The following is an 18,965-nucleotide window of genomic DNA, read 5'->3' as shown; positions in this document are numbered from 1 at the left end:
CTCAAGCTCCCAGAGCACCCACCTGGCCTTCTTCATTTATAGAGACACACCCCAGGGAATCTCAGGGAGACTCTGTAAGTGGGAGAAGCCTGCGTGGGTCCTTGTGTGGAGGCATGGGACCCAGGGTATTCCCAGCATCTCATGCCTCCATGCTGGGACCTGCACAGGGGTCCCTAGCACCCCATTCCTCCATGCTTCATGTGGAGGCCCAGGTTGGCACAAGTCCCAGCAAGGAGGTGTGGGGCAGCATAGGACCTAGGGAGTTCCTGATGACTTATGCCTTACACTGGTAACTGCCCCCACGCCTCTGTGTTGCATGGGACCTGGGTCGCATGGGGTGGGTCACATGGGACCTGGTGTGAGTTCCAGTGGGGAGCCACAGGTGCCAGGAGTTCCTCAGGTCCCACAGTGCACTGACCTGTGCCTCCACATGAAGCATGGGTCAGTACAATTCCCAGCAAGGAGGTGCAGGGCAGTGCAGGGCACAAGGAATCCCCAGGCAAGGGGCCACCTTGCCTATTTTTTTTGCATCCAGCCCTTGCCCAGTGTGGGACAATGGGCAATGTGTATTTTGTCCATTAAGTGGATCAGCTGTGGCAGGACACACCCTGCCACAGCTTGTTCTTCTTTGTTTGGCGATGTCTGTTTTTACCCTAAGTATAGCTGAATGGAGCATAGCATCTGTTGGTGGTTGTGGTGGTTGCACTGAGAGCTAAGCTGTTGGCTCTTGATTAGCTGGCTTTCACAGAAATTATTGTCTTGCTGCCTTTCCAACTTGGAGAACATTTTGTGCTGTGATTTTATGGACTGCAGGACCTGGTAGGGAAGAATGTGAAAAGCTTCTGGCCTTTATGTCCTTGGCCTTGGGCCAATGAGATGATTGCCTCTGGCAGAATCAGGACCTGTAGTAGAATAAAATAAATCACTCAGTTACATGAAAATAAAAGACAAGGTTCTAGTTTAGCTACCCTACCCTAGAAAAAAATACAAAATAACTAGGGCTCCCATTTCTCCTTTAATCTTTCAGCCCTCATCTGCTGAAAGATACAATACACCCATTTTAACAGTGGGTTACACAGCTGTTTGCTAAATGACAGTGGCAAGTTGGGAATGGAGGAGGGTCCAGGGGTTGCGTGGTGGTATGAATGCACCCCTGCTTTAGCCCCACATGTGCAGTGAGCTCAGAGGTCACTGGCATGTCAATGTAGCTCCTGCTAGGAGCTCTGCATGTGCTAAGGAGCTCTATGAGCTCATCGCTGCTCTTTGCAAGCTCTGCCCAGGGTCTCTTCTTTCAAGCAGCTCTGGAGCCTGCTGCTCTTCACTATTCCCCTGCTACCTCATCTTTCCCTCCCCCCTTGACTTCAGCAGCAGGGAAAAGGAGGGCAGGAGACATCAGCAAAGTGCAGCCCCTGCTTTCACTGAGTACCAGAGGCTCCATGCTGTGGCTGCTCATTCCTGTCTCCTCCTTTCTGTGCAGTGGGGAAGGGGAGAAGGTAGGGGCAGAGCAAAGAGCAGTAGGCTCCAGAGCTGCTTGAGAGGTGGGACTCTGGGTAGAGGTTGCACTGGTGAGCTCAGAGCTCACAGCCCATGTGGAGCTCCAGCAGCTGCAGCTGAGAGCACAATGGCACGTAGAATTGCAATGAGAATTGCATTCCATGCAGCTGTGGCACATGTGCGGTGAACTCTCTTTACTGTGTGTGTGCCCTACCCTGGAAGGCAGTGTGGCTGCATCCTCCCCACTGCAACCCTGGACCTGCCCATTGTGGGAAGTGAAGATCCCCTAGGCCAGGGGCAGGCAATTATTTTGGGCAGAGAGCCGCTTACTGAGTTTTGGCAAGCCATTGAGGGCCGCATGACAGGCAGCCTAGGGCAGATAAATATTAATTTTCTAAATTTTTTAGGCACCCCGCGGGCCAGATAGAATGGCCTGGCTGGCCGCATCTGGCCCCTGGGCCACATTTTGCCCACCCCTGCCCTAGGTTCTATCCCTGTCCTGGAGAGGGGAATATGCTGGAGTGGTTAGAACAGTGGTTACTGAAGGGATAAACATGTACCTCTATTTTGCAGAGCCAGCTCAGAAGGCACGAGTCTACTTCGTATTCCCAGCTCTTCCCAAAATGTCCTAAGAAAGTCCCTCGGTGGTTTTGTTTTTAGAACAGGAAGAAATGACATGTGTCTGTGCTCAAGGGCACAAGGCCCAGGGCACTAGCGTTGAAGTGCATAGAAACGAAAGCAGTCAGCTGTGGGGGGAGGTACTGAGAATGCTTTGTCCCAAATCTGGTGCCCTGTAGCTTGTCGTAGTAGAAAAGGAACTGATTTGGCAGTGAGGTAGAACAACTCTCCATGGGACCTGTGGCCCTGTAGGAGTTGGTTTAGGAGAAACCTGGAAAAGAGTTTGAATAAAGTGAAGTTTCAGGCTGTCTGCCAACCAATAGGGAGAGTGTGGTAAGAGGTGTATCTGCTTTTGTCTTTGTCATCTCTAACCAACTGCCCATGCTGAGCCGTACGCATTTAAGTGGAACACATAGTGTTCTGACAAATAAATGGCAAGGTGAGAGCTAGCATGTACTGCAACTAAGTTTGTTTCATCTTTCCCTTATTCCATGTCTCTGCAGGGGACCATGAAGATAGGAATAGGAATGTTGTCAGAGGTGTAGCTTTTCTCTTGATTTATGAAATTACTTAACTACAAAAAATATTAAGGTAAAACCTGGCAGAAACTGCATTTCTGAAGCAAACCAAAAACCTGCAGAACACTGTAATGAGCCATGATGGATGTAGTGTGTCGAAGTGTGATGGATCAGACTGAAAAACTAGCAAGACATCATTCACAGAGACCTGTAGTTAAGGAAGTGATGGGCCAGGTGAATGGGGTAGAATTGCTATGAGTGGTTCAGTATGGAAAAAGTCATGTTAAAAAAATGGTTCAGACAAACATTGACTCTGGCTTTCTAATTTCATTTTCAATGTTAGATTTTGAGATTCCCAAGACAGCATGGAATTTTTAAAATTGTTTCTAATTTTTACTGCATAGATACAAAATGAGGCGCACCCCCACCCCAACAATTCACAGTCTAATGAGAGAAGACAGACAGGTAGTTAAAAAGGCAATGCCTTACCAGAAGTTGTAGAGCAGATCCATGTTAGAGGCATATGCAGTTGCATGCAAGTGCTTGTCAGGTGGACCCACTGCATTGAAACTATCCTTAAACTGACCCTGTCGGTTTCACCAGAAACAAAAGCTGAATATCCCAATCCAGCAAAGAACATGGTACATGATTAATTTCAGGTACCCAGGTCATCCATATGGAGGTCAATGTATGGACATAATTTAAGCATGTTCTTAGAATCATAGAAGAATCATAGAAAAAGAGGGTTGGAAGGGACCTAGTCCAACCCCCTGCTCAAAACAGGACGGTCCCCAACTAGATCATCCCAGCCAGGGCTTTGTCTAGCCAAGTCTTAAAAACTTGCAACAATGGAGATTCCACCACCTCTCTGGGTAACCTGATCCAGTGCTCCTAGTGAGAAAGTTCTTCCTAATATCTAACCTAAACTTCCCTTGCTGCAACTTCAGACCATTGCTCTGTTTTGTCATCTGCTATCTCTGTTATCTTGTGAATCATGGTGGCTGAGCTGTCCAAGAACCTCTCTGCACATCTGTTCAAGTTTGAGGTACCCAAGGAGGGGAGCACCCATGTATTTACAGGAGAGGTCAAAGCACTTTGCCAGATGCAGGGAAATGCCACCTTCAGTTTCTGCCCCAGGGACCCCACTGCTTGCCCAACACTTAGCTCCCTGGGCAGTCCTGAGAGGGAGGGACTCGGCAGCCCTCTCTGCCCTGCTATTCACTCTGTAGTTTGCAGGAGGAACTTTTTGGGGCTGGAGGCAAGGCATCCTTACAGCCCTCCTGGCACAGCCTGTGGTGGAACTTGCCCATTTTGGGCATGTCTGCTGTCACCCCCTCCCTGCCCATCCCTGAATCATAGCTCGGAAACAGGCCATGTTTGAAGTCTGTGCATGGTGACCCCCAGTTGCAGAGCAGAGGGTGGAGGAGGGAGGTGAAGGGGGGACACAAAAGCAAAGGAAAGATATGGGATGAGGTGCATAATTACTTGCAGTCCTGAGGGATGCACAGCTATGAGGCTGGGGGTCATCAGCATTAACTAACTGGAATGTTTGTGGGGTGGGTTATGAACTCCCTGCCCCATCAGGCAGCATGTTACACAGGCCTTAGTCATTGGATCTCAGGTCGCTCCAGTGGGAGGGTGGGCATGTACACATGCACATAAATGCACATGCACACTCACATTGGCAGCAGCAGACAAGGAGTTAAAAAATCAAAGCAAAAACTAAATGGACACTGTCATCTTTAAAAATCTCTTGTGGCAGTTGACCAGTTTTCTTGACCAGTTTCACAAATTCTCCCCAAGTTCATTTTGAACTTCCAGATGCTGCTGTTGAGGTATCATTTCTTTTGCTTGCTTTCAGTCTTGGAAGCTCCTGGTAACTGCAGCCAGAACACACTTTGCACACGGGCATATGATTCCTGAGATGACAGTGCCCTTTTGAAAGGTTAAAGTTGTGCAGAAAAAATAAAATAGCAGAAAGGGGGACGTAACGTACCACTGGCACAGTGAGTACACGTCTTATTTAAAGAAAGAGCTCAGAAGCAGAGTGTGTAAGCTATCTCACCTTCAAGAAAGGAATAAATCATATTGGGCCAAGTTTATCTCAATCAATACAGTTGCACCAGGGATCAATTTGACCTATGTTGCACTGGCTGTGTCTAGTGGTAAACTTACTGTGCATGACAGCAGCGTCCTCAAGCACTCTGTGCTGCTGCTGCAGGCAGACTGCTCTCTAAACTGGAAGCAGAATAACAATCTCCATAGGGTGCTTCAAGTCACCTAATTAGCACTGCTGCATGACAGGGCCAATTAGCCCACCACCAAGCTAATTAGCCTGCCTGTGTAGGTGCCTGGCTGCCTAGACATTACAGCAACCATTATACTTGAAGATACTGCCTTGGGGATGGTGCATTTGATGTGTAAACATAGCCTCCATACCCTAAACCAAGGGATTCATTGAAAAGCAAGGGGAGAAATACTGCTGTGTATGTAATGACTGAGTACAAGAGTGTTACAATGTTGTGAATGCCTCAAATTCTCCTACAATTTTAAAAATTGCTTTAAAAGGGCGGGGGAAGTGTGCGTTGTCACAACCCAAATTAATCAGTGCCCATGTCACTTGCAAGAGATACCATTCAGACCATCATCTGATCAACTAAGGGTTAAAACAAAATCCTGGCAGAGAGCTGTGTCATAACCCAAAGGTATGATTTTGTGTGTGCTTCGGCACCAGAATTATCCCTGCCAGGTTGCAGCTTCATTGCACAGTGGAGTTTTCTGCTGCGGAGGAAAACTCCAGTGCAGGGACGAGTTTCCCGCCTATTTGCAGCTTCTTTTGCAGGGTGCATTGCTCAAGTTGCAAGAGAAATGCACGGTGCAAAAGAGTTCCCGCCACCCACATGCAAATTTGTGTCCCGCTATTGGCTAGTTTTAAATTATTCACACGTGGCGGCTAGTGATTGGCTCTGGCAGGCAGCCCCTGCACTGAAGCACCCTTGGACCCCAGCTGGCGCCTCCAGTGTCTACATGTGTGCTGCTGTGGAGTTTTTTTACTCCACAGTGGGATTTACAAGTACTATCCTACTGTGGAGTTAACTAGTTTGCTCCAGCCTAATATATAGCTGCATGTGTAGATGTCCAACATTTACTGCAAAGATAATTAGTCTACTCCACAGTAAAAAGCTTGTGTAAACATACCTCTGTTACCTATGTCACAACCCAAATTAATCAGTGCCTATGTCACTTGCAAGAGATACCATTCAGACCATCATCTGATCAACTAAGGGTTAAAACAAAATCCTGGCGGAGAGCTGTATATAATTTATGCCCACGTCACAAACGAGAAACGAAACTTAAGGCTGGTCAGGGTGAAAGGGGATAGCCCTGCCATAAATCCCTGCAATTGGTCAAGGAACAAGCGTAGGTACCTCACACATAACATACTAGAAACCTAACCCGCTACCTTGTAACCTGATAGCAACCTGAGAGCACAAAGAACTGCTGCTTGCCAGATAATTAAAGATTCCATTTAGCAGTTCATCATTGGGTATCACTGAGAAACACCTCTGTCTATAAATAGTTTAGCAACTTCCGCCCAAGTCGAAGAAACTCTGGGAGACCTCTGCGGAAATCTCTAAGGAGAAACCTAAGATCATCATCAGAGTAAATCGACAGTCTGATCAGCTGTCAATAGCTTCCCGTCAGCGTAATATTGACGTATCAAAGCCCTGCAGGCATGATAGCTCGTTCCCGGCGCCACGTCCGTCATCGTTAGCTATAACCCGAAACTGTACACTTGATCGTAATCGTTGTATCGTTAACTGTAACCTGAGACCATACGCTTGATTATAATCGCTATAACTGGAAAACAGCAACGGAACAAAGGCTCAGCCTGCGTCGCACGTCACTATCTGAGCGACGTAAGTAAACACATTTCTGTAACCAACACGCGTCTGTGCCTGGTTAATTTCACCTCATCCATCACTACCCGCCTGTTGAGGCGACAGTTTTACGACTCCGGGTGGGAGTCAGTAAGCAGCTGACCGGCCGCTGCGCTGATCTCCGACATGCGTGTGCAAGAGAGAGAAAGAGAAAGAGCGAGAGAGAGCAAGTGAATGAGCGAGCAGATCTCTGCCTTCTAGCATATACTTGCTTCATGTTTTCAAGCTTCTATCAGCAACTCTTTTCAGCGAAATACGAGATTCCCATATAATTGCTTGTGATGGGAACTGGGGTTCTATGAAAAGCAAAAAAGATTGCAAGACTAACCATGAAATCATAGGACTGAGGATGGATATTTCAAGATTGCCTTAATTTGAATCCCATTTTTTTTTTTTATTTTCACAGTAAAATATAGCAGACTTTAGGAGCAGTGAGTTATAAAGCATTATATAGACACTCGGGTTTTCTTTTTAAATAAGTAAAAGAATCTCCCTAGGGTTTTGCTTAGTAAATTGTTACTTCTTCCTAAATAATCTGGTTGTTGACAGAAAGCAAGTACTGCATTTGCAAAATGATGGCCTGGTCCTGGAAATGTTTAGCCACATCAGTAATTTTATTCATGTGCGTTGTCCCATTAAAACAGTTACTCCTGGATCTAAGCATTTGCAGAACTGGACCATTAAAATGTGGCTGCATGCTGCTAATTAGCCATAGCATCCAATAAAGGTTTTGTATTTTAATCTAAAACCCTGTTAAGGGCTTACAACAAAATGAAACATCAATTAAATGAAGCCTTTGTATAACTAATGAAGGAACCCTTGTTCTTTTTTTATGTAAATATCACTCAGTCTGGGGGGACTGCTAACAATACTGTCTGTTGCTTAATTCACCAGCATTAGAACTAATAAGAGACTTTTGTTATAAATTGCATGATAATCCATCCAGATGCATTTTAGAAGAGCAAGTCACACATGTAATGGGCACTTGACTATTTAATAAGTTCTGAAAGAAGCAGAATTCCCCTCCATGCTTTTTCCCTGGTCTCTGTAGCTCACGGAAGTACAGTTTGTGATCAAGAGCCATTGATTTCTGGAAAACTGAGCCTTTGGGTTTCATTTAGTCACACTTCAGGTACCCCAAGGAAAACGACTATCATAAAACTACTGTCCCTTTAAAATGTGTTGTTGGCAAATCTGTTTCAGCTAAAGCAGCCACCTTTCATTACAACTGGAACAGGCGACAATCAGCAACAGGCATGTCCCTTCTGGTCACTTTCTTTGCATGTGTTTGCCAGGTTTTCACTGACACTTATTTACTGCTTCCCTCCTGGACCACAGGGAATAGGATGCATGGTCTCTTCTAGCAGAGTCATCTGCATTACCGTCTATGGAGACTGACTGTGGAGCTGTCACTGTGATTAGGCCACTAGTCAGTCCCCTGGAGCACCACTGGAGCAATTCACTGGATTATATTCACACTCTCTGGAGACCATTTTCTGTGTTTTCCAGGCAAGACCCAGTGTCCCAGGGTGAGGGGCTTCCTCTTTCTCCTTCCAGAATTCATTACGTGATATAATTGTTTCACAATCGGGAGGGTTTTCCTTTGCCACTGGAGGGTGGGAGTTCCAAAAGCACTGAAGAGCCTTCAAGGCACAGGCCCCAGAGAGAGTCAATGGGCAGGTCTACACACCACTGGATCATGCTAGGGGGTGCTGTCATGAAAACACACCCCAAAAACATGCAGTTTGCACATGTACCTGCCAAGCACAGCCCTCAGGCTTGGGCATGCTGGTGAGAGGAGCCACATGCCATATTTTTAGTGCACAGCTTGAGTAGGATGGTAATGAGTAGCTATGGGGTATTTCTGCAGTAGATGCTTGCCATAAGTCTCACATGCCTGTGTTATTCTGCTGTATCTGAACATCTCACCTTGAAATACTCCCTCTCTCTCCTGAGGGTTTCAGATACATATTGCCAGTCACCCTGTTCTCTGCACCCCTCCATGATCACAGAATGCCTGCCCCAAAGCTCACTGATTTTGGTGGCAGTCTCTTTTTTGACTTCAACAAGCTTTGCATTGGACCCTTGCAAAGAAAGGTCAGAGGTGGCTTTGTGTCCTCCCACACTAGAAAGGTACAGGTGGAACAGAGCTTGTAGAAGTGTGGAGAGACAGGGATGCTGGAACAAGTAGGAGTTAATGTTGGGGAATGCACTGCTTGTCCTGCAGACTTGCCAGGGAATAGTGCCATACAAAGGAGCTAAAGCAGCCGTTCCCCAGCTAACTCTACCCCCCCCCCCCCCCCCCCCCGCTGCTGAACTGTCACAACCATGTTGGCCTGTCAAAAGAGATCTGTGTCGCCATCTGGTACTGTAGCTTGTAAGAAGAAGTTCTGTACAGGAGGTCTAAAATAGGAAAAATAAGTGGTAGCTGGAAAGCTAAGAACAACACAGAATGGCAGTGGGCTCAACAGAGAGTGTTTGAGGAAATAAACCAAAAGCAATTAAGAAAAGCAAATATACACAGTGGACTAGATTCACAGGAAGGAAGAGGGAAGTTTTCTTTGTGTTTTGAGAGCTTTAACAGCAGTTTATCTAGTTCCCCTCTTGTAAATGTAAGAGTGCAGTAGTGTCAGCTGGCAGGCACTATATGGGGGAGATATTGATGCACAAGAGCTTACACCTAAATATGGAATGAGTGTGGTGTTGTTTCCTCCTTCACCTGTGGACTTGGGGGTCTTGGACAGCAATGAAGAGGACATTAGATTCTTTAAGGAAGGGCTGACTTATTGAAGAGAACCTGGCCAAGAAAAGACCATATGTGATCTTTGTTCTTCAAGAATAGCAAGTGACATAGGGAGTCACTGTTGAGAAGTAGTGTCCTGAGTAGCTGCAGAGGCTGAGCCTGTAAACAGGGCCTGAATAGTATAGAATATTTAGTATTTATTTATAGTATTTATACTATATTTAGTATAATATATTTAGAGCCTGAGAATGTCCAGGGTAGGAAGGACAGTTCTGGAAAGCTTGAAGAAGTGACCAAGAAATGTTTCCAGAACAAGTCTGAAGAAAGGAGAGCAGTTCACTGGGAAGGCACCTGGGAGACTAGCTGGTATGTCTGGGAATGCACAGGAATGAGGAGGATAAGCAGATTTCTTAGAAGAAAGCAAATATACACATACAAAATGCATCCAAGTCAATGTGGGAACCATTGTTGCTTTGAAGGAGAACACAATGGGCCTTTAACAACCAGATATGGTCAGGACTTCTGCTTTATGCTACTCTTCAAAGGACCGAATGTTTTGTGGAGCACACTTATATATGGCGTTCAAGGATTTCATTATGGATCAAGCCAAGTATCTGAACTTTATCTGTGCATTCAAACAGACTTCGAACCCCAAATCTTTTGAAGTTTGCTTGTCACTACTTGAGGTACTGTGGAAACCAAACAGATCAGGACAACCAGTTCCTTGTATTAAACACAGGAAGATAAAGATGATCCAGAAAATATCCAGTATGTCATTGCCATCTGAAACTCAATAAGCCATTACTGCTTTGTCGGATACAGTCTCAAGAGTTGACTGAAAATATATATCTCCAGTAACCTAACCTCCCTACCTCCTACACCACATCTCAGTTGTACATCAGAGTTTCCATGGTATCCTGAGGAAAGAGTCATTTTTTCCCCCTGACTTTTCAGAGCGTCTTAAACTCACTTATAAAGGTCACTCACTTTTTCACCTCTGAATATTAGAGATTATATTAAGTGTAATGTGAGGAGAGACTGAGATGTCACCCCACAGCTGCTGTCAAATAGCTTAATCCTCATTAAATAGCACAGCTAATTCAGCAATTCAGAGGAATGGGGATGCAATGAGAAGTGTCGTCTTATGTCATTAAAGGACTTAAATGACATTTACTTCTCGACAGTTAAGGTTGCAAGTGAGTTTCTGTGATAAGCTCAGGATTGTCTCCTGCCTGCAGCAGAGTCCTATTTTTTTTAGCTGAATTGATGTTTCCTTGATCTCTTGGGGGTGTGTCATTCACAGGGTGTGGTCTACATGACTACATGCTACCTTTCAGAAGGACAGAAAGGTTGCCAAGTTAGCTGACCAGATGAAAGCTAAGGCAATTTTTTGGAAGATAATTGTGAAATACACTCTCCTGTTATTATGTTAGGAGGAGGTGATACTTTTTTCTGCAACATAAGATTTTAGAAAGAAACCATCAAGTTTACAAGGTGACCTGCACAAACTCCTCCGGAAGTAATCCAGTTTTCCAAAATAGTTCTAATTAAAGTTGGACCATGAATAGATAGTTATTTTCAGATTGGGTTTACCAATTTATCAGTTCACAGGAATGTAAAGTCCAAGGCACCTTTATGGACGCCAGAATGCTTGAACATAGACATTAGGTACAGAGCAGGTATGTACAGAGTTCTCTGTAATGGAGCTCCACTAATGATAATGGCAGTGGCAACACTAGGTCCATGGATGCTGGCATTTTAAACCCTGTGTCATCTAACCTTGCTTAGAAACAGGCCTATATGACCTTGTGCAGCGTCTTAGATTTTTTTCTAGGAAGTTTTTATCTGAGACCTGACCTGAACTACCCTTCATTTCCTTCCAAGGCTGGCCTAGGGTACGGAGACACAGCTCTCTGCTCCCCCCCACAACGTGTGCACGCACGCACGCATGCACGCACACTCTCTTACTTTTTTTTTACTAATTAGGTTTCATGAACAAATTAAATTAACTGGCTGTGTAAAAGCACTGGGAATCACAGAATCCCACAACCCACTGGGAAGAGGAGACACAGTCTCAAAAAGACTCCTCTACCATGGCAAGGTTTTCAAGAAGGAAAGGAAATTAGATATAGATAGAAAGAGAAACAGGGAAAATCAGAAATAAATATTTGAAATCCAAATTTCACCAGAACAGTTCTGGGCACTGACTTACATTTGTCCTAGATAAGAATGATTTTTTTTATTTCTAAAATGTTCTCCTGTATCTCCACAAAGTAATGTAATATTTATTCTGTGACTGGAACCAGTCTTCTGTATGGGTGAAGGTGGATTTCATCATCTGTGTATTTCTTAGTCCTTGGTATGACCACCCCTTCCCTCTTTCCATGCAAACTGTCTGCAGACAAGACCTCAAGGTCACATTCTAGAGTAAGGCAGTACAGTGGGGAGCATTTAGAAGTCAGGCCCCTGCACCTCATTCCAGGTACTTCCTATTCCAAATAACGGACATACTAGGTGCATCTGCATGTTCATTAATGTACCATAATTATGGCACATTAAGTTTAGTACCTGTAATGACAGGTACTAACTTAATGTGTTATAATCAGTACTACTGTGTATTAGCACAGTTGAACAGGCTTTTGGTGACGTTAATGCGCATTGGGCTAAATCTACTGTGCATTAGCTATTAACACAGGTTTTGCCCACTGCACTAATGCACAGTAGAATTAGTCTTCTGTGCATCAAGTGTCTTGTGTAGACATGCCCACTGAAAGCAATACCCAGATATAATTAACCCAATAACCTGATGAAGAGGATGGCAATATGCCAGTTAGTATAGGAAGATTAAAGAAGCAAAGCATCTCTATGCCCTTTGCAGCTCATCCATGTGGTATTTTGCTGCCAATGGTTCTATTTCTCTAAAGGAATGGACTGCCTTGGGAGACTTTGCCATTGCAGATGCAGATCAGACCATAGCCAGCAGTAGGGGAAAAGGAAATACGATCATTCAGAAGGTAGGAGACTCAGTTCTGCCAAAGAAAGCAATGCCACAGTCGCAGGGGAGAGCTCTTAACTACATGATTTTTTTTTCTCTTCTCACTTCTGGGTGGCTCCCCTTATGCCTCTAAAAGACGCAGCCTGCCCTTCAGATGTAATCACTGCATAACAGCTGGGGCTTGAGGAAAGATAGGAGGAAGGAGACAGAGAAGTCTGCTGAAAGAGATCAAAGTCAAGTCAACTGGCTCTAGGTAAAGCCCTGTGGTCACCAGTCTCCTCCACCGTCTTTGTTGCACAGAGACGGCTCCTTCAGCTGCATTGTGTTCTTCCAGGCTTTCTCTCTAGGCATATGACGCCAGCTAAACCAAGTGAAAAGGGTTTTTTTCAGAGATTTCACAATTAATTTAATGTTTCCTATGAGATTGATTGACCAGGATGTACTGCAGCCACCTCCCTTGGGGATGTGTGTGGACTGCATTGAGGTTACTGCCTCTGAGCATATTCTTTTGGTAGAGATGTTGCCATAGCAATTCTGTTCATCAGCAGGAGCCCTCTGCTTTCTGTCCATCATGCAGCCTTGGTCATAATTTCTCAGCTAGACACTCACCTGGCTTCTGTGACCAGGTCTTGCCACTTCAGGCCTAAGCTCCCCTGGGTCTCAGTAGGCTACAACACCATCTTTTTCCTTGGCCTCTCTGGCAGACTTCTGGGCTCTGATATGAATATGGGACCTTGCAGCCCAACTGCCCGTGGCTCCCAGGACCAGGGTTGCTGCACCGTAAGTAGCCCAGTACCTTTGAGTGGCCTTTAAAAACCAGTCACCAAGCACCCAGCACTAGAAATATTCAGATTTAGACAACTTAGTAACAAGAAATGTTGTATTATGTATTTCCAGGCCTTAGTTTTGCTTCCACTTTTGAGTATAATTTGGCCTTAGGACAGAGCCCCCCAAGGAATGAAAGAGGCTCTCACATGTGGCTTCTCCTCTGACACAGAGTCTTTTTGCTTCCTGTACAGTCTGGTTCCTTTTTCCTCAGATGTCCCCTCAGCTAAACAAGACCCTTTTGCTGTGAAAACATATCCTGCTGCTCCTCTCTTCAGCCCAGGCGCCTGAGCTTCTGAGAGTCTCTCTGTGCTACTCAGGAGTCCCTCAGCCTTGTTGATGTTTGAGACTCACAGTTAACACCTGAAATCTTTGAATACATCTACACTATACACCCTTAGTATTCCCAGGAAGCACTGCTCACAAGCATGCCCTATCCAGCAATTCCTGCTCTCTGGGCACATCTACACAAAATGCTATATTGCTGTAGTGATGCACTATCGTGACGTAGCTCATTGCTATGACGATGTAGCATCAGTGGGCACAAACCGTGATGCTGATGCTATGTTGCTGTAGTGACGAGCTACCTTGTTATAGCGCATTGCTACAGTGATGTAGCTGCTAAAATAACTGCACTGCCAGGACGGTGCAGTAACAGCTGTTACTGTGCCATCATTTAGTATTTCCTAAAGTGGGTACTAAATGACAGCACAGTAACAACTTGGCTGTGGGGGGCATGTGTAGCTGCACCCTGTGTGCCAAACCCAGAAATGAAGCAGCAAACATCCCTGAGGATATTCCCTCCTTGTCATTGTTGAGCTCCCTATCTCCAGTGGTAGTGCAGTAGCCTTGGGATGTCTTCACTACCTTATTTCTGGGATTTGGCATGTGTGGTGTGGGACTGGGTGGCAGACTGGTGCTCTGAGGAGTGCTGTGGACCCAGTATGGACACCTTTTGTTCTGTTTCTGAGGACATTTCAGAGCCTCTCTCTGCTGACAAGTGGCTGGACCACTTCCCCTAGGTGGCCCTCATCAATCACACTGACCTCACATGCTTTTACTTACATGAAGGTTGAAGATTTCTCCATTATCACTGCACTGGGAGAAACATGATGTACTCCTAATAGCGTATGGCTGACTTGACATGCACTGAGGCATTCAATGATATGCTGCTTTCAGAACCTGAATTTATAAATGGAATGTGGATAATTTCCCCAAGCAGTCTCACTCTTCTTCAATTCATGATACAGTAGCTTGTCCAGCACTCAAGCCCTAACAATTGAACTGGCAGCATTATGTGATTATTGGAGCAGTCTTGCGTATCCCAGCTTCTTGAAAGTGCATTGCTATTGGGTAAATCTCACATTAACAAAGCTACTCCTGAATTAGGCAATCCATCTCTTACAAAGAAAAAGCCAAGCTGATGGGGCCAACTACTTGCAGTTCCAGGTTTAGCATTTTAGCATACGCATCATTCCAAATCTTTCCTATCAACAGGTGAGTGATCAAAAAGCCCTCCACCATCAATGGGAGTTTTTTCATTAACTTGCATGGATTTTGGATTAGGTCCTCAGTCACCTGTCATAATCACCATCCATCTGACCCAACCTACTGAACATGAGCAACACAGAAGACAAAAATACTTGTGACAGTGGCATATGCCTAGACAATGCTATCATGCTCAGCACCTTGTAACTGATAAAGTTAACTGCTGAGATTCCTAAAACAATAGATCTGGACATCTGCCATTTGCATTATTAGCAGGAGACACTTGTTCCCAGTGATAAATTTGTTGCAAGTTCTGTTACAGCATCCAGTCATAAACCACATTCAGCCATAATGTCATCAAGCCTCTTCTCAAACCAGGCGGTGAGAACAAAATGAATGCCAAGAGGGGAGCAGTAGGCAAGATGGTGCCATTCTGTTCATTGTGCTGCACATATCTGGATCAGTAGAAGCTTGTGTCATAAATATCATCCTGACAACACGCTGCCTGGAACTCTGATTATAGTGATAATGAGCACAATTCAAGAGAACTGCTTGATGGGTTACAACTGTGTGCTGCATGCCGTAGAGCAGAAACAGATGGCGGCTAGCTGCTTTCTTTCGTGTGAAAATGGTTCTTTTTTTTTCTCTCTCTTTTTTTTTTTTAGCAGCGCCCTACCCGACTCTTTTTTGTCTGGCTTTGTTATAAGTTTCTTTCAAAGATAATAATGATTTTCTGAAGTGAATTCCTTTACCAGAGAGTGGTAAGAATGAAGGCTGGAATCTTTAAACAGGTCAAGGGTTTGGACATACAGCATGTTTACAGCTGTTTAATCTGCCTTTGCATGTAAGCAAGGAGCAGGCACACAATATGAAAACTTCTCCAGTGGTGTAAGTGCCTAAAAGCAAAAGTAAAGTTACCCACAAAAACATGTAGTAAAAATACACTGGTGTATGTTAAACCAAGGTACGGGTTGTGTGTCCACTTCCATCACAGGGCAGCTGTTTGCTGTTTTGTGCTTCTTCGCCACCTAGTCTTGGTTGTCTGTCCACTCAGAATCCTAGTGTAAGTTATGCTGGTATACAAAACAAACATAAATTATACTTGTGTAAATGTGTTGTATGTTTATGCCCTGAATTAGTTCTTCAGAGTGTGTCTCTGTGGAATTGCACTTCACGGGGTTTTCTCTGGGAGCCTTGGGGAGAGCTGATGTCCCAGCTGATGTTTTATGCTCCAAGAGATCTAGTTTGATGATCATCAGTTCCATTTCTAGGCCTTGCTGCTATTGGAAAGCTGCTCCTGAACCTCACTCTACTGGTGCCTTTGGGCTTCCTGGAGCTCTGTGGAAGCCCAGTGTAAACAGCCTGTTTGGTATAGACGGCACCAAAGTTACTGAATCAGATGTGCAGCAACCCCTGGGGGTTTACTCTGTGCAGAATTTCATTATTTCATCATCAGACTGGCAGGAAAGACCATTTGGAAAATAGCATTCAGGCCTAGTCTTCATGCAGTCTGGGCTGTTCCAACTGGCAGGATTACTTTATAGAGCTTTAGTTAAACTGGTGCATCTTTCTCAGATTCTTGAATTGGATTAGCAGAGGTTTTAAATGGCACATTTGCTATCTCAAGTCACTGTCTATATACATTTCCTAGCCAAACAAGTAATACCAAGATGAAAGCAATATAAGAAGGTTCATGCAGGAGTTTTCGTCATATAACTTAGCAGGGTTTTAAACAAGTTTAAATATAACTGGTGCAATATCTCTTTTTACCCAGGCTCTGGGCAACTGTTCCCTCTCTACACCTGTGATTAACTGAATGTCCAAAAAAGTAAGTGTTACTAATGTTAGCATTCAGCCTCTTGCAAAAAGTATTATATTTTAAAACATGGTTACCTTTTGTTTAAAACATTTCCCAATACATAGCATATGCAACAGTGCAGATGTAAAATAAATACGTTTTTCACTGTATCTGAGGTGGTGAGAAGAGTAGTAAGTGGGGACCTGGTTGGGAAGCCTGGTTAAATATTGTTAAAGCTGTTATTATAGGACTAATTTAATAGCCTAATCTCTTTCCTCACAATAATTTACATAGTCCTACTGCATCAGGGAGGCTACTCATTTACAATGGAGTGCCATTCATAACGCACTGAGGCCCCTGAGGTCAGATGTCTCTGGAGCATCCTGGGTGAATCTAGTGTCAGCCAGCAATTGGATATCTCATTGGACATGTGACTTAGATTCTGGACCCCCTTCTCATATTGGTGAGCAGTTCCTCATATGAGCAGTGTCACTGAAGTCAGCAATCCCCAAATTCACTGCAAGAGGATAGGTCCAGTCCCTGTCACCTATCCCTGGCCTCAGAACTGTTCAGGGTAACCATGCTGGCTTTCAAGGTGCTCTAAAGCCCACATGCACCTCTTGCTTGGGGACATGAGTCTCTGAAGAGAAACGAATTCCATAGAGGAACCATTAAAACTCCAACTAGGGGTGCAGGCTCAGGGATTGCTCCAGCAGGGATCTTCGGGCACTGGGATGTCTTCGGACTGCTCTCTCAGATGTCACACATCCTTTCCCCCATTCTGATTGGCTCTTTTCTTCATCCCCTTTCATTTTCTCCCACATGGTCCCTTTACCTCAATCTGACTTCCAGTGCCTTCCCTACTCTCCTCTTTCCTTCCTGCTTCTTCTCCCCCTCCTCCTGCCTTCCTTGTGTTTTTCTGTTCAGCTTCAGCTATGCCTATACATTTCATCCCTGCCCCCAATTGGTGCCTGCACGATCTCATTAAATTGTAATCTCTGTGGGATGGGGTCTGTCTATCCTTTGGTATACATTTAGCTGAGCATGACAGGTCCCTTTGCTCACCCATAATGCAGTGATAAAGGGCTATTCCCATGAGTCACCTCACTGAAGCAATCCAGATCATTCTGTTGAAAACTCATGTGTCTAAGACTTTCCTTGCTGCTTGAAAAAGAAAGGCCTGTCTCTCTGAAACAATTATTCTGGCTATTACATCTCTACTAAAGCCTTTTCAAAAATTGCAGTGACAGGTATTACAATAACACCTTGAATCTTGAGAGCATCCTGAAAGTTAACAGTCCACAAGCATAAGGTAGCCTTGGTTATTTATAGTGAAAAGGTCCATGTAGCATGGTTTGATGGGAATCCAATGTAGTGGAGGTATCTCCTTGGGTGGTTTGCTTTTCAGATTCATTGTAGGTTTGATACTTATCGACTGCATCCTTAATTTCCTGAGTCAGTGTGGGGAGGCAGAGACTAATGTGTCTCTCTCTGGCTAGGGACAAATGTTCAAAAAGTTGGAGCCTAAATTAATTCAGTCTTTGCAGGTTAGTCTAACCTGCCTAGGTTGAACCAATTTTCAAGTGTACAGACATTCCCTCTGGACTGAGGAAATGCAGGCATATGCTGGCAGTCACTCACGGCAGGAGCCGGGGGGTACTAAAGCACAACCTCAGCTGCAAGGAAGCTGTGCTGGGGGTGTGCGGCCAGCCCTGGAAGTAGTCTGGAATGAACTGGCCAGGGAAGGGTTTAAATCCCCCCTCCCTGTCCCACCTGCATGGACCCAAGCTGGGGTCCGCCGGGTGCTTCCCCCTTGCTGCTGTAGCGGTGGGGGTGTGGCCAGATGCTGGCCGGCGTGGCCTCCTAAGGTGGGCTGAAGGTGGTGATTTGGGAACTGGGGACCCTGCACAGTGTGGGGTGCTATAACAGGATCCCCTCACATCAGCGGCTGTGGCACTCCCTAACAGCAACACTAATCCCATTTCTCATTCAGTCATCCCAGGGGTACCACCCTGATCTCTCTTGCCAGACTTGATGGCAAATTTGTATACATTTGGGGAGGCTGCCCTCAGAATACTAGAATGAGTCTGTAGGTGTCTCACTTCACCCTGTTTATCATCAGGTTGCCTCACACTGACCTGATCTATTATTCTGATTTTAAGCAGGGCATCTCTCCCCTTTATTGGCCACTAGTAGCATGCTCTCACCAAGTCCTGGGGCCTCTGGTAGCCTGCTCCCACAAAAGCCCTGGGAACAGAGGGGACAGGGAGGGGGGATAACTCCTCTCTCTGCCCCCCACCTAAGGCCATGCTGGTTAGACTTTGGCTGCGCCTCCAGCCATCTGCTGGAGCAGCAAGGGGACAGGACTCTTGATGGGGGCAGCAGCCACTGTCTTGGTGTCCTGGAGCATGAGCCTTTTCCTGGTGGGGGGGCATGAGTGGGGGTCAGAGCTGCTGCAAACTGTGCGCAGAGGCACCTGGACTCGGAGGGGGCCATAGCCCCCCAAACTCCCCCTAGTGCTGCTGCTTCTGTGTGCCTGCACAGT

At 45.4% G+C, this 18,965-nt stretch overlaps 1 long non-coding RNA gene across 1 annotated transcript in view; it reads left to right on the top strand.

The window, feature by feature from the left end:
- LOC112550957 overlaps positions 1 to 18,965 on the top strand; it is a 147,128-nt gene that overhangs the window by 65,853 nt on the left and 62,310 nt on the right. Inside the window, exon 2 of the long non-coding RNA XR_003095044.1 lies at positions 16,397 to 16,450. This is a non-coding gene — a long non-coding RNA (uncharacterized LOC112550957). The remainder of the gene's footprint in view (positions 1 to 16,396; positions 16,451 to 18,965) is intronic.

This window comes from Alligator sinensis, unplaced genomic scaffold (assembly GCF_000455745.1).
Source record: "Alligator sinensis unplaced genomic scaffold, ASM45574v1 scaffold989_1, whole genome shotgun sequence".
In the NCBI taxonomy this organism is placed as follows: domain Eukaryota; kingdom Metazoa; phylum Chordata; order Crocodylia; family Alligatoridae; genus Alligator; species Alligator sinensis.
The sequence above is the reverse complement of the archived record's forward strand: the minus strand, read 5'-3'. Positions and strand labels throughout refer to the sequence as shown.